Genomic DNA, 13,551 nt, shown 5'->3' with positions numbered 1-13,551 from the left:
CAGTGCCCACCAGTATGCATATGGAAATATGGACTTGAACCCAAATGCATTAAATTAATTTGTTATTTTTTGAGATTTGTAAGGTACATATGTGTAATGGTGATGGTCCTTAGTGGGGACACTCAGTTAAGCGTTGAAATGACTGATATTTATTGAGCAATTGACAGATGAATATGTTTTGAAAAAAATATAATTTGTTATGGCATTAAGTGTGTGATTGATAAGAGATGCTCTGGTTTTAATTGACATGTTGTGAGGTAAGTTGACCCCTAGTTATCTAGCTAAGCAAAGTGTACATTTTTGAAAACATTTTTTTTGTGTTAGAAGAGTTGTATATTTAGTTGAACTTTGTTGTGAATATATTTTCTTTGTATTAGAGGCATATCCCAAGTTGTTGTGTATGAGAGAGCTGGGGCCCCACTGAGTTGCTGTTTATGGTTGGATAAGTCAAATTCCCATTTTTAGGAGGTTGCTTCGTCATTTAATGGGGTGGTGATGAATGCTTTATTATTGATCACACCCTAAGAAGCGCCCCTGAGTTCTTGATTTCATGTGGGGAAAATTGTCACGGTTCATGCCCCTGACTCCCTCAAGCATAACAGCCCCCAGCAACAGTGGGACTACAGCCCTTAAAAGTGTCCCCAAGGGCCTTTTAACACCGCAATCAGAACTCTTGGAGTCAGTCCTGGTGCCTCTGGTGCCAGGCTCATTATCAGGAATAGGACAAGTATCAGTCATGGGTTTAAACCCAACATAGAGGCCTGTAACACAGTTCTGCTCCTAAAACCCAGTGTTGTGGGTGTGGTTGGGGCCTTAAGGTGTGGCTGGCTATATAAGCCTCGCCCAGGCTGGAACACATGCTTTGCATTATTCTGCACTCCTGTAGCATAACCTCACGTGTCCAGCTCCTGCTTACCTGTTTTCACCGGCACGATCCTGAAGCCATCGATCTGGATTCCATCTCCGACTTGGAAGAAATCAGAACAGGATTACTAACAACACTTACCTGAGTGTGCAGCAGATCTAGAAACCATACCGCACTTTACTTGCTCGCCACCCTGGAACATCGCTGCAACCTGCAACGGAAGTAGTAATAAGGACAACATTACTAACAACACTTACCTGGGTAAGCAGCGGATCCTGGAAACATCCGTTCTTTGCTCGCTCACCACTCTGGAACATCACATGAACCTGTACAGCTGAGAAAGAGGAGAGAGAATACAGGTTAACAAACTTGCAATAAATCCAATACAGCGCTGCGCTCCAGGCATCAACACGTACCTGTAATCTTCACCGCTCGGCGCAGCAAGTTCATTTTCATCCGGTACCTTGTCAAGAACTTTAACCACAACCATCCCTGCAGAGACAAAAGACATTATTAGAGAAACTGCATAGGCGGAAAAGACAACATTGAAAAGAAGGACAAAACGGGGGGAGGAGAAAGGGACAGATTAAGAATAAATAACTCACCTGAAGACAGCAAGAAGAGTTGGAGTCACAGCTGGTCTGGACCTGATGCATGGCCCCACGGACCAGTGAAGAAACTAGGTCCAACGGAATGACTGCATTCACAACGCACCCCTGCCCAGAGAAGCAGGATGGATAGCTCTACGCATATAAACCCAAGATGAGAAATAACCCCAGGGGAAAGGAATTCAGGGTCAGAGGGAGGTGGGAGTTTTACCCATCGCAGACCTAAACTTACTTACTCCATTCTCCTGTCATAGGCGCTACCCCCACAGGGCAAATTAAGAAGCCAAGAAAGCCCAAAATAGCACGCAGTCGCCCATCCAGGATCGTGTGGTGCCCCCATGGACAGCAGGTGAACGTAACACAAATAACCATGCCTTGTTGAGCAGGGATGGGGCATTTTAGAAAGAGCATAGGTCCTGGAACATGCATGAGTCAATTATGCAAATGAGAAAAAGAAAGCAAATGATATTTGTTGAATCAGGATTCAGTACGCTATGAGGAACAAAAACAGATTGTCAAATTTAAACATAGAAGAAGTGCTATGGGGAACCACATTAGCGAGAATATTGATAGTTAAGGGACAGAGAAGAGGGATGGGATATGTACTGCAATACAATATAGAGGCATGGGGTGTTATGCATGAAAGTTTAAAGCATATGCACCAAAAATGTAGAGCACATTGGAGGAGTGCCAAGAAGGGGAACAATGTTTCCCTCACCGTACATTATGTCTATGCAATATGGGAACATTTGAAGAAGAAAACGAAAATAAATGGTGTCTAGGATCACACAGTGTCGCGGAGAGTAAAATTGTAATTTTGAGTGCAAATTACAGTAAAAAGTAGGTTAATGTATTAGTGGATGATATTGAACTAAGCATAGTGAATATTTATGGGGAATGGCAAGGGTAAATGAGACAAAAACACTTTTTTGGGAAAACATGGGAAATGCATGTAAACATGAAAAAAATGCATTTATACAGAGGAAGCAATGGGCAATGAGGGGAAGTGCTTGCAAAAGCGCACTGAGGCTAAAGGCACACACATACATGCATGCACACACGCATGTACACACATGATTTTATGGAAACATAGGCAATCAGTGAACTATGGACAATGCATTTAAGAGCACACATGGGTAGTCAGAAGACGGAATTCAATATTGCAATGAGAACACACGAGCAGGATGGTTTTGTTTTACATGTAAAGTGCTACACAGGAATATTATGGTTTATTTTAAATGGAATATAAGAGTAGCTGGTCTTTTTTGAAGAAGTGTAAATAAAAACATGAAGATTTGCTTGTTTATATTCAGTAGCATAATACTCTTGAAGAGTGCAAGCAGGGGTGAAAGCAGTGGCAGTATTTAACCACAGTTTATGTCAGAGACTCTTTGGGCAAGTACAGAGATGCTTGGGAAGCAAGTGGGAGTGGAAGCAAGGTAATGGGCACAGATACAGTTGACTATCGCACATTATTGCATGCCGCTGAAAGGGGATAACAAGAAAAACAATGCTAAAACAACTCGAGAAAGCCAAGTTAGTTCAAAAAAGGAATTGTCAAGATATGAAATAAAAGGCAGAATATTGACAAGTGGAGGAGGATTGAGAATGCGACAGGCAGTAGGTACATCACATGCAAACAATCAGCAGCAAGTACATTGTGGAGGAAAGGGGATTGCACCATGAGGCAGAGAAATGGGAACTAGAGAAAGAGGTGGTTTGTAGAAAATCCAAGGTAGATTCCAAAATATGCAGAATGGTAAATATGCAAAAAAGATTTCATTAAAGGGGCTAGTCAGAAGAGCTCCTCCTCCATGTTATATATGGAATAACAGAGCATATTGTGCGTATATGCAGAAGCCAAACATAAGTACAAGATGGATAATTCTCAGGGGGGACAGCTTATCCTCCAGTATATAGCTCACAAGCTAGGGAAAGGTTTGCCCAGGATCAGACATTGTATCAGACATGAGCGCTTGAGAGTTCAGCAATTACAGCAGCTAGCACGAGTGAAAAAACACATTAATTGCAGGGGCAACTGTAGTGAGCCCCCATGCAAATTCATCAATATGCAAACACAGGATAGGAGGTGACACTATGGTAGGAGGGGAAATAATTTGCTATATTGGTAGACGCTGGGAGTACATGTCTTTGAACAAAGGAGGAAAGGTGTCAACTGATGGGAATTATCAGAAGATGGATGGTTCTTTGGAGTTATAAGTTTAGTTTCTTTTTGTTGATGAATCATCAGTCTTTATAGGAGAGTTATGACTGATCGTTGTTATATTTGTGACAGACACATAAATATTTTTGGAAAGGGATTGGAGGACAAATTTAACATGATGATTTTATTGATTTTTATCAAGGGATAGTGTGTTCCACTTTTGGGATACACCATTTGAACATGGGTGAATTTATATTGGCATGCAAAGGGCAAGTGGCTATGTCAGGTGTTTTAGTAGAGCCAGAAGTTTTTGTATCATGACATGAGCATTGTGTTAAACATGACTATTTGGCCTAGTGAAGAAAATTGTGAGAATATTTGATTAATTCTTGTTCAGACCACAGATACCTATGGATAAAGAGGGGGCAGATTATCCCTCTTGAATTAGAAGCAGCCATGACTGCAAAAAGAAAATGGCAAATGTTCAAGGGAATGGACAATAAGAGTGAACCATGGAGGACATTGATAATTCTCAAAGAAGGGTCTAGGTTGATTGACATCACTGATAACAGCATATTTTAACACTAGCCATGGCATTTGACCTTGATAAGTTTTTACTTCTTGTGGCCATGTCCACTGTATATTTTTAAATAATACAATGCAATAAGCGATGTCCTTTGACTGTGCCCACTGTGTATTAGACAACACTAACTAGCCACTAGCTATGGCCTTCGGCAGTGTCAAATGTATTACATGGCCTGCGGTAGCAGCCATGTAGTTATGGTTAAGTTGCTACACCCATAGGAAGAACACTTTTTGGGTGGTTTATAACTTCGTTCCGCCTGGACGAATCCTCACCAAACTTGCAAAAAAATTATATGGCCTAATCAGAATTTTTAAAAATAAGTTTGGTGAGGTTTCTTCAAGGAGGGGGCAAAGTTCTAGGGGGTCCCAAAATGTCTTTTTCTCCCATAGTCTGAATGGAGAGAAAACTTTGCTCATGCCTACACCTCAAACCGCTGGACGGACTTCCATCAAATTTGCGGCAGGAGCGGCAGCTTGGTCCCGAAAGCGTGCTTTTGTAAATTTGGTGGAAATCTGTCCAGTAGTTCTTTTTAAAACGACCAAAAAGTAGGTCTAAAAAAAAATTAGTGATATCTGGGTCCACTTCGCGGACACACTTCCTTGTTCACTCCATGGACAGGACACTGATTGGCTAATCGGCTTGTGTCATGTCCGCAGACACGCGATGTATTCAGTGATTGGTTGGGATGGGGCGTGAGGTGCGTCACATTGTTTTGATTCGCCCGCCATATTGGGACAGCGTGGCGTTGAACTGAGCAAAAATGCAATTTTGGGGAGTATGTTGGTGTGTAGGAGTGCTTGGAGAGGGTGGGGGAGTAAGAGATGGGTCAAATGCTGTATTTGTTTTGGTGGCAGGAGCTCTTGATGTGTTTGCGGTGTCAGCGGTCACCATGGATGTCCACGGACATACTAAACACTGGGCGCACCACTAGCTATTTTACTTTAGTATGATGTTGATTTTGGGTTGTTAGTAAAGCATTGATTGTAATTAATATCCCATATAAGCAGTCCACATATCACAGTGAAAATGTTTGGTAGCATGGGTGTGTTATGCTGCGGTGGTTGTGGTCAGGGCCTAGAGTCTTGGGTGCATGGCTGAAGGCAGTAGGCCTTTGGCCATGCACCCAAGACTCTAGGCCCTGGCCACAATCAACATAGCATAACACACTCATAGAATCAAACACCCATCAAATATCCACAACCCAAAAGTTTGTGTACTGTTTCATTTGTAGAGTCTGTATGTAAAGTTGTGTCTAGGCTATGCAATTAAGACTGTAGAGTTTGGTAACAAGCACTGCAGCATAAGATACCCATGGAAGTACACATTTTGGATTTTGGTCTATGGTTAGATGTTTGCTTGAATGGGTGTGTTAGGCAGCAGTATTTGTGAGTCCATTTATTATATATTTACTGTTTTACTTTTTGTGGTTGTATGCAGGTTGTTCATGGTTTAGGTAATTGGAGCAGACATTCTTTTTCAATCTCTGTGATAAAAGAGAAGATCATATGTTAGAGTAGGTAGTTCATAATGAGTTATTGCATTGCATAATAGACATTTCTTTTTTTTTCGACCCTCATATTTAGTACTTTAGAAGTACTATAGTTCAAACCAGTGTACTGTGCAATTTGCTCAGTTTCTGTGTTTGTTTATTAAATCAATCGGTCTGTGGGAAAAAATCCATGCTGGATTAAAAAAGAAAACTTTTTATGTTGTGGTACAATATATTTTTTAATTGTCTTCAGTGTTTATTTCTTGTTTCTTGGTAATCTTCTATCTGTTGGCTTGTTGCAGTTTTTGGGGCAGTTAGATACCTGTTGGTGAATTCTAACTGTATATTTCTTGTTTGATTCTAGTGGTATTTATTTATCGTTTTGCTTGTTGCTGAATTTTGGAGCAGTTAGATACCTGTTGGCGTATTCTAACTGTTTATTTCTTTTTACATTTTAGTGGTATTTATTTATCTGTTTGCTTGTTTCAGAATCTTTGGGCAGTTAGATACCTGTTGGCATATTCTAACTGTTTATAGTTTTGAAATTGAAGTTTTGTTAATGTTTAAGCACAGATTAGCTATCACATTTTGGTTTTAAGAATATTAAATAAGCATTAACCAGATTTGCTGGTAATCTTTGTTTTAGAGTAATGGTAGTATCATTACATTGAAACCATCCACATTTCTTTTTTATATATGCAGTGTAGTGACCTGCATTTGTTGTGGCTCCTGCTTGGTAGATTATTCCTATTGTTTTGAAGGTTTTTTTTACCAAGTGATACTTGACCATATGTGAATTCAGTCAGCTTGCAGTTGTTTTTGGTACCATCTGCATTGTAATGTAAAAGCATTGTAATGCATTGTAATGTAAAAGCATTACTGTTACTATTTACTATATGTCTGTATTTGTAAAGTGGAGCGATTATCTGAGTTGCAGGTAGTACATAATCTGCCATGGTTTGCATTTTGTAAAAGTTGCTGAAATTGAATGGATTCAGTTAGGTATGGATACCTACACGAAGCGTTTATTAAGGACTTGTTCCTGTGCCACATGGCTGCAGAGAGTGCATGTATGCTTCATTTCATTTTCCAATTCCTGCCTTATTCCAGAAACACTGTAAGTGTTGTCAGGATTGTTGGTTGCATTTATATGAAGGACTAACATTTGCAAACAAACACAATTGGTCTGTATGTGTAAGTAAATGTTGTAAATCATTGGTGGCAATTGGAATAGATTATGTATTGCTACATTTGTGGAGCAATTTAAACGAGTTGTTTTTGAAAATTTGAATGGACCTGACAGTTCTGTGTCGAAGTCATTTGTTTGGAGTGTGTGTTGCTTCTTTGAAGAAGTAGTTGAATTACTTTGAGCAGTAGATTCTTCTTTGGTTGTGGTACTTGATGAAGTATTAGCTTCTTTTACTTTCTTTGGAGGAATTGCAGTGAGATCCTGTATCATTTCAGTTTGAAGTAGTTTTCTTTTACAACATTTTGGTTTTTGCGGAACAGGATAGGTTTTTAGATGGGGGTGTAGAGTGAATGCAGTCTATTGTATTCTAGAATGCAAGGAATATTAGCATTTACTTTAATTGCATCAAAGTTAATTAGAAATAGTCTGTCAAGTGTACGTAAGCATGATAGTGCTACATAGCTCATGCCATCATTAAAGACTGTGCTACCAATATCTATCAATGCTTTATCTAGGGTAAGACCTTGTGATTTGTGAACGGTGACTGCGTATGCAAGAGTTAGTGAAAATTGTTCTCTGCTTACATACATGTCTTTGAAAAGAAGGAAGCGGCTGTTGAGCGGCCTATCTTTTTAACTTCTGATAGTTTGTCAAAGAGAATAATGACAAACTGAATGTTGTTGTCACATGGGTATGTTTGAAAGCCAACAACTGTACCAATTGCTCCATTAACTAGTCCTTGCTCCACGTCAAGGTTACGTTTAAGCATTACTCTACAGTTTAAAGATCATTTTTATATTTTCTCCAAATCAGCTGTGTTGGAGATAGAGTTTTCTAAGGTAGTTAGCCTTGTTGTGGCTTGTTGGCACATGGGTAGTGTCATACCATGTACATCCAGTTTGTCTGTGGAGCAAATTTCAATTATTGGTTGCATTTATTTTTTCAACATTGTTTCATTGAATTTTGAACAGCTTGCAAGAGTTGGCATCAAGGACATACAATTGACATTTTTGTGTGCTAATTGTTCCATGACATCAGTGGCATATGAGTAATGGCCATAGAGAGCATGGGTGTGCCTGGCTTTCAATATTGATTGTGCTTCTTTAGATACTACACCAACTATAATACTTGTTGGCGTATGTGAGGTCTGCAGACTGGTACATGTTTTCAGTTAATTCTCTGTATTGGAAATGCTGCCAACAGTTTTACGGCACAGTTGCCCTAAGGTTTTAAAAATAGGTTCAGCTTTCACTGGTGTTAATTGAAGAAGATCTCCGAAAACAATAATGTGTTTTCCTCCAAAGAGCTCTTCGAAGTCTGATTTAAGGACCTCTTTTAATCTGAGGTGAATGAAAGCCAACATTAGGTTGGAGACCATGCTCACCTCATCTATTAGTAGCATTTTAATGTGTTTGAAAACTCTGCATAGTTCCATTGCAGCTTCTGTAGAAAGTTTGTAATAGTCTAATTTGTTTTGGTGTTCCACTGGAAGGAGTAGTAATCAGAGTAAAGTGACAATGCCTATGTTGTAGGCAGCTAAACCTGTGGGGGCAGTTAAAGCAGTTGACAGTTTGTTGTTTGTCAACTGTTGGAGGAACTTGCTGATGATTTTGATTAAGAATGTTTTGTCTGAACCAGCTTGACCACTGACGTACAGCAGTACAGGTTTGTAATCTTGGCAGGTACAGTTTTTATTTTCATGTTGCACACCATGTTAAATTTGTTTTGTTATTTCTTGGAAAATTCTACGCTGCTCTTTGTTCAGTTGTGATTTTAGTACAGCAAAGTCTTCTGTAGATTGTTTATACTGACACATGGTGTTTTCTACTTCGTCATGGCTAATCCTGCCTCATTTACTATTAGTGGCTGTCCAAGTGGTTCTTGGCTTCCTGTTACAGAAGGTTGACTACTGTCGGGAGTGTCCACATCTAATTGGGCCTGGAGTTCTTCTTCGTGTTGCTGTTCATTGTGCAACATTGTTTTGTTCTGTGTGAAGTCTACATCTGCTATAGTACTTTAATAATTTGCTTTGAAAGCGTCTTCATAGGAGTCATAGGTACCTAGTAACTCTTCTTCTTTACAGTGGTTTAAAATGTTGTAACAGAGACATGTAATACAGTTCTTTATGTTGAGGAGTTTTTAATGACAATTTGTTATGATTTATTAAGCTTTGTTTGGTAAGTTTCACTAAGCTGCCTCACAATTTGCCACTCTGTATCTACCTTTCGTTTCATCTGGTTTTATATTATTTATGTGTGTGAAGTTTTGGGCTACCTGGTATAGACACATGGTTTCCAAATTGGTACTCCTGTTTGGGTAGTATGTATCAGTACATTGTTTTTCAAAATGTCTTGGCTGTGTGGATCATTTTTGGCTATTGTTTCTATGTCCTCATATGATTTGAGAACTCTTTTTCTACATTTAGCAGGACCAAGAGTTAGCCATACTATAGTTTCAGATTGTCCATACAAGGCAGTACCGGTTAAGCGGTCTGCAGCTTCATAGCAGCCACATTCTCTATACAAGAGCATTTTTATGCCTAAGCTGTACAATTTCTGTGACAGTGTTTTGTCAGATGATATGTCATCCCAGAGGTCTTAAAGGTCTGTTTTTTTCTGCTTTGGTTAAGTAACTGCAGTGGAATTGTCTGCAATGTACTGCACATCGATGTTTGCATTCCATAGGAGGGCAATGATTGCATTCTAATCATTGATATATTTGTATTCTTCTGTTCTTTTTAAGTAATATGTGTTCTTAGGTGATTTATCTTTGACACTATGTCTAAATGAAGACATGAAGTTGTTTACTTGACCTGTTGTAACTGGTCTAGGGAAACCAATGTGGCATTTGCTATAGTATTTTCCTTTGTTTTTATATATGCGACACCAATATTTCCCACATTTGTGTCTTTGAAATTGTAAAATTTGTGCATGAAGGTCACTATGTGTTATTTGTGAAGGAAATTCACAAGTGACATATTTTTGGATAAACTGCAAAACAGTGGCATCACTGAACTGACCAAATTTAGGAGCATCTTTAATCCATAAAAGCATGTGGATGTGTGGTGCTCCTCTGGCTTGGTATTCTTTTCTCCAAAAGAAGTGTTGTACTTCTCCGAGGGGAGGAACAGTTTTATTACAAATACAGTGTAGCATAGCATTGAAGCGATGATGGCAATATCTTGATACATTTACAGGATCTAGAGAGCAGAGTTCTCCTGGTGTTTTTATATCTATGTTTGTTTGTTTTTTGTTTGCTATACATAGGAAATCGTGTAAATCTACCCATGCATATTCTGCACAACTTAATGTAACAAACCAAGTGGGTCTGCCAAGGTTTCTTATCATAGGCGTACATCTCTGTGACGTCGGAATCAGTATTCTTTTGTACCATGCATGTTTGCTAAAAGATTTGTAATACTTGACTGTAAAACTTCATCTTTTTTTTGCCTTTTTGTAGTAATTACGCAGCTGACATATTTTGAAAATGGGTACCTGATTTTAATGTGTGTGCAACTCTGCAGCATAGAGTTGCTAGTTCACTTTTAAAGAGAAGGTGGAATATGTATTACACATTTTGTCTGAATCTGGGGTTGTCAGAATACATTCATAAAGAGCGATACTTTGATGCTGTTATTTGTGTGGGTCTATCATCGTACCTTCCTCCTTTTTCAGTAGGAAAGAGTAGAGGAAAGACACATTCTTCTATACTTTTTTCCCATATGCTGATTGGAGATGCTTTGCCTTGTCGCATTTGGTATGTTTCCAGTGCATCATCTATGGTGTTTTTAGAATGTAATGGACGTTCTAAAATATAGGATTCTGTAGCAGGATCTAGAAGTTGAAATTGACCAGTTTCTGGTGACGCTTGAATTATTTCAATTGTTTCTCTCAGGTTTTCTTCAATATTAATTTCTTTGTGGTATTCATTGTTGTCTTTTAGATATTTCAGGGCTTGTCTAAATGTATATAAGTCTACGAGTTGTTGCCAATTTATTTTGTCTTTTGTAGGTGCGCCATTTACTAAGACAATTAAAGATTGATCTATTGGACGTTGCACTCCCAGAGTGTGCACATTTTCTTTAAGATCTAATGGTAAATAAACTACTTTGCCACAAATGCCTTTCACCAATTCAGAGGGAGGTCATTTAGCTCTTTTTGTTTGAAGGAGTATTATTGCTTGAAATGGGTGCACTGTTTGAATTATGATAGTCTCATATAAATTGAGTTGTTGCAGGGGTTTTGGTAGTAGGAATAATTCCAAGTTATTTGTGATAGCAGGTGAAGGTGTTTGGTTGTTGTCAAGTTTTTCAGTGCCGTAATTGCAAAGTATTAAGGGGTCAGTAATTTCATATTTGTTTTCTGCTATAAGGTAGAGAGCTAATTGGAACCATTTGGAATCTTCATTGTCTTCTATTTTGTATGTTATGTCTATAGTTTTTGTGCTACTTTTTATAGAAAGTCCTACGGCAACACACACACACATGGTTTGGTATTTCAGCGGATGCACTTTTAAACTTTAGTATTTCTTTTTGTATGTGTGTAATAGAAGGTTGCTATTTGTACAGTAGTTGCTAGTTTGTTGTAAAGCTATTGCATTTTGTAAGTGGCTTTCACTTGCTAAATATTTTCTCTGGATATGCTCTATTTTTTCAAGTAGTTGTTTGGCTGTACCTTGTAGAAGATTGTTATTTAAATTGGCTAGTGCTAAAGCAGGACTTTTAGCATAGTAGAGTTTATGGACCAGATTTCTTATAGTTGAATTATTTGTTGATATCATTTTGATAAGATGGAAGGTGCTTTTGCAAATAGGTCCTCAAATGCAGGATAAACAGTGTCCTTGTAGTCCTGTGTATTTGCGCACTGGACAGGCATCCATATTTTGTAGTTTTTATTTATTTATTCATAGTGTATTTTTAGATCACTTGAATCTTTTTCACACTAACAACTCACAAAAAACCTCTCATAATATTAAAATAAAAATATATACATTTACGTCTTGTTCAGCTACACACAGTGTAATATACAAATTAACATCATATAAAACTCAATAAAATATGGAAGTTTACATCTTAAAACCTGTGAATATTGCTTACAGTACTTTTTATGGTAAAACACATAGCTAAACAAGTAAATGTGATTCCCATATAAAACAGATGCATATTATTCACCATGTGTCACCAACCTAAATTACTTTCCATTAATTTCCTCAGCCTGGACTATTCAATTCACTCCAAAACTGATCAGTCTTATGATTGCAATACTTTTGTATGCTCTCACATTGGGTTAAAAGTGTCTGGCCGTCTCTGTATATCTCCCACACAGCCTACATAGTCTTAATTCTCTAGGTATTCCTCTCAAGGCTCTGGTATTTTCCAAAACCTTGATTGTTTGTAATCTAGGAGAAAGCATGAACTGTGTCATTTCTGAAAATCGTTTCCTTATTAAGTAAGGACTAGGACTACTTCTATTAAACGCCTGGATGACATAATCTTTAAATTTCTTTGAGGTACCAAGGTGAGTCAGTGCAGAGTCAATATCATTGGTCCTTGCTTTGTCTGGTATTTTAAGTTGTAATCTAGCCAGGATTCTGGGATTTGTGTAATTCCTATTTTATGCATATAATTTATTACCCTTTCTTCAAGTTCCCTAAACCACCTGCTTGATTCAAACCTACTTGCATGCACAGAGGTCAGTGATAATAAACTGTCTGCGCCCACTAAATTGAACTTTATTCTTGCCCATAGGTTGCAAGAGGAAATCAGCCAACACATGTTCAGTGACGTCAGCCCCAATTCCAATCTAATGGCTTGAACAGGCGTGCCGGGACAGAGACTTAACATGGAGCACAACATTTTTGCTTCTAACTTCTTGATAGGAGCCACCTGTTTCCAGGGGAAAGCCTCTAATACGTACAGAATTGTCGTAACAATTGAAACTTTATAAGCTAAGGTTTTTGCTTCCAATGATCTGCCTCCTTGTCCATCGATCATTTTCTTTAGGGCTAACCATTTCCCCCAAGCTTTTTTTGTGGCCCTCTCTGAAATGGAAATCGCATTGGGCTTATTTGTAATAGGAATTCCCAAGTAGCAATAACGGCCTACGTTTTCAACCTTTTCACCACCTAACCACCAGGTGCTATATTTATTGATAGCCTTGGTGTCTCCAAATATCATAATCTTTGTTTTTTGAATATTGGATTTAAGTGATAGTTCTTGGGAAAATGTAGATAGAGCGTTAAGGGAATGCTGTAGCCCCACTTTGGTCCTATCTAAAATCACCACATCGTCTGCGTATAGGATGCATGTCAGCCCCTTGTTTCCATATTGTGGAGGATTATTGTGAACATCCCCCAGCCTTCTAGCCAACGTGGATATGTATATATTGATAAACAAGGGAGCAAAGCGCATCCCTGTTTTAGACCCCTCCAGGTCGGGGTAGTCTCTGAAAAGGACCCCATCTTGGCACAACCTGATCTTTACTACAGTGTCACTGTATAGAGCTTTAATGAAATATAATAAGGAAGAATCTAACTCCCATTGTTCCAACATAGCCCCGAGTTTGCACCTGTCTACACTGTCAAAAGCGGACGAAATGTCCACGAAGCAGGCAAACAGGGCCGTCCCAGGTTTGACATCAAGATCCGAGATC

This window comes from Ambystoma mexicanum, chromosome 1q (assembly GCF_040938575.1).
Source record: "Ambystoma mexicanum isolate Mex_15411 chromosome 1q, UKY_AmexF1_1, whole genome shotgun sequence".
NCBI lineage: Eukaryota > Metazoa > Chordata > Amphibia > Caudata > Ambystomatidae > Ambystoma > Ambystoma mexicanum.
The sequence above is the reverse complement of the archived record's forward strand: the minus strand, read 5'-3'. Positions refer to the sequence as shown.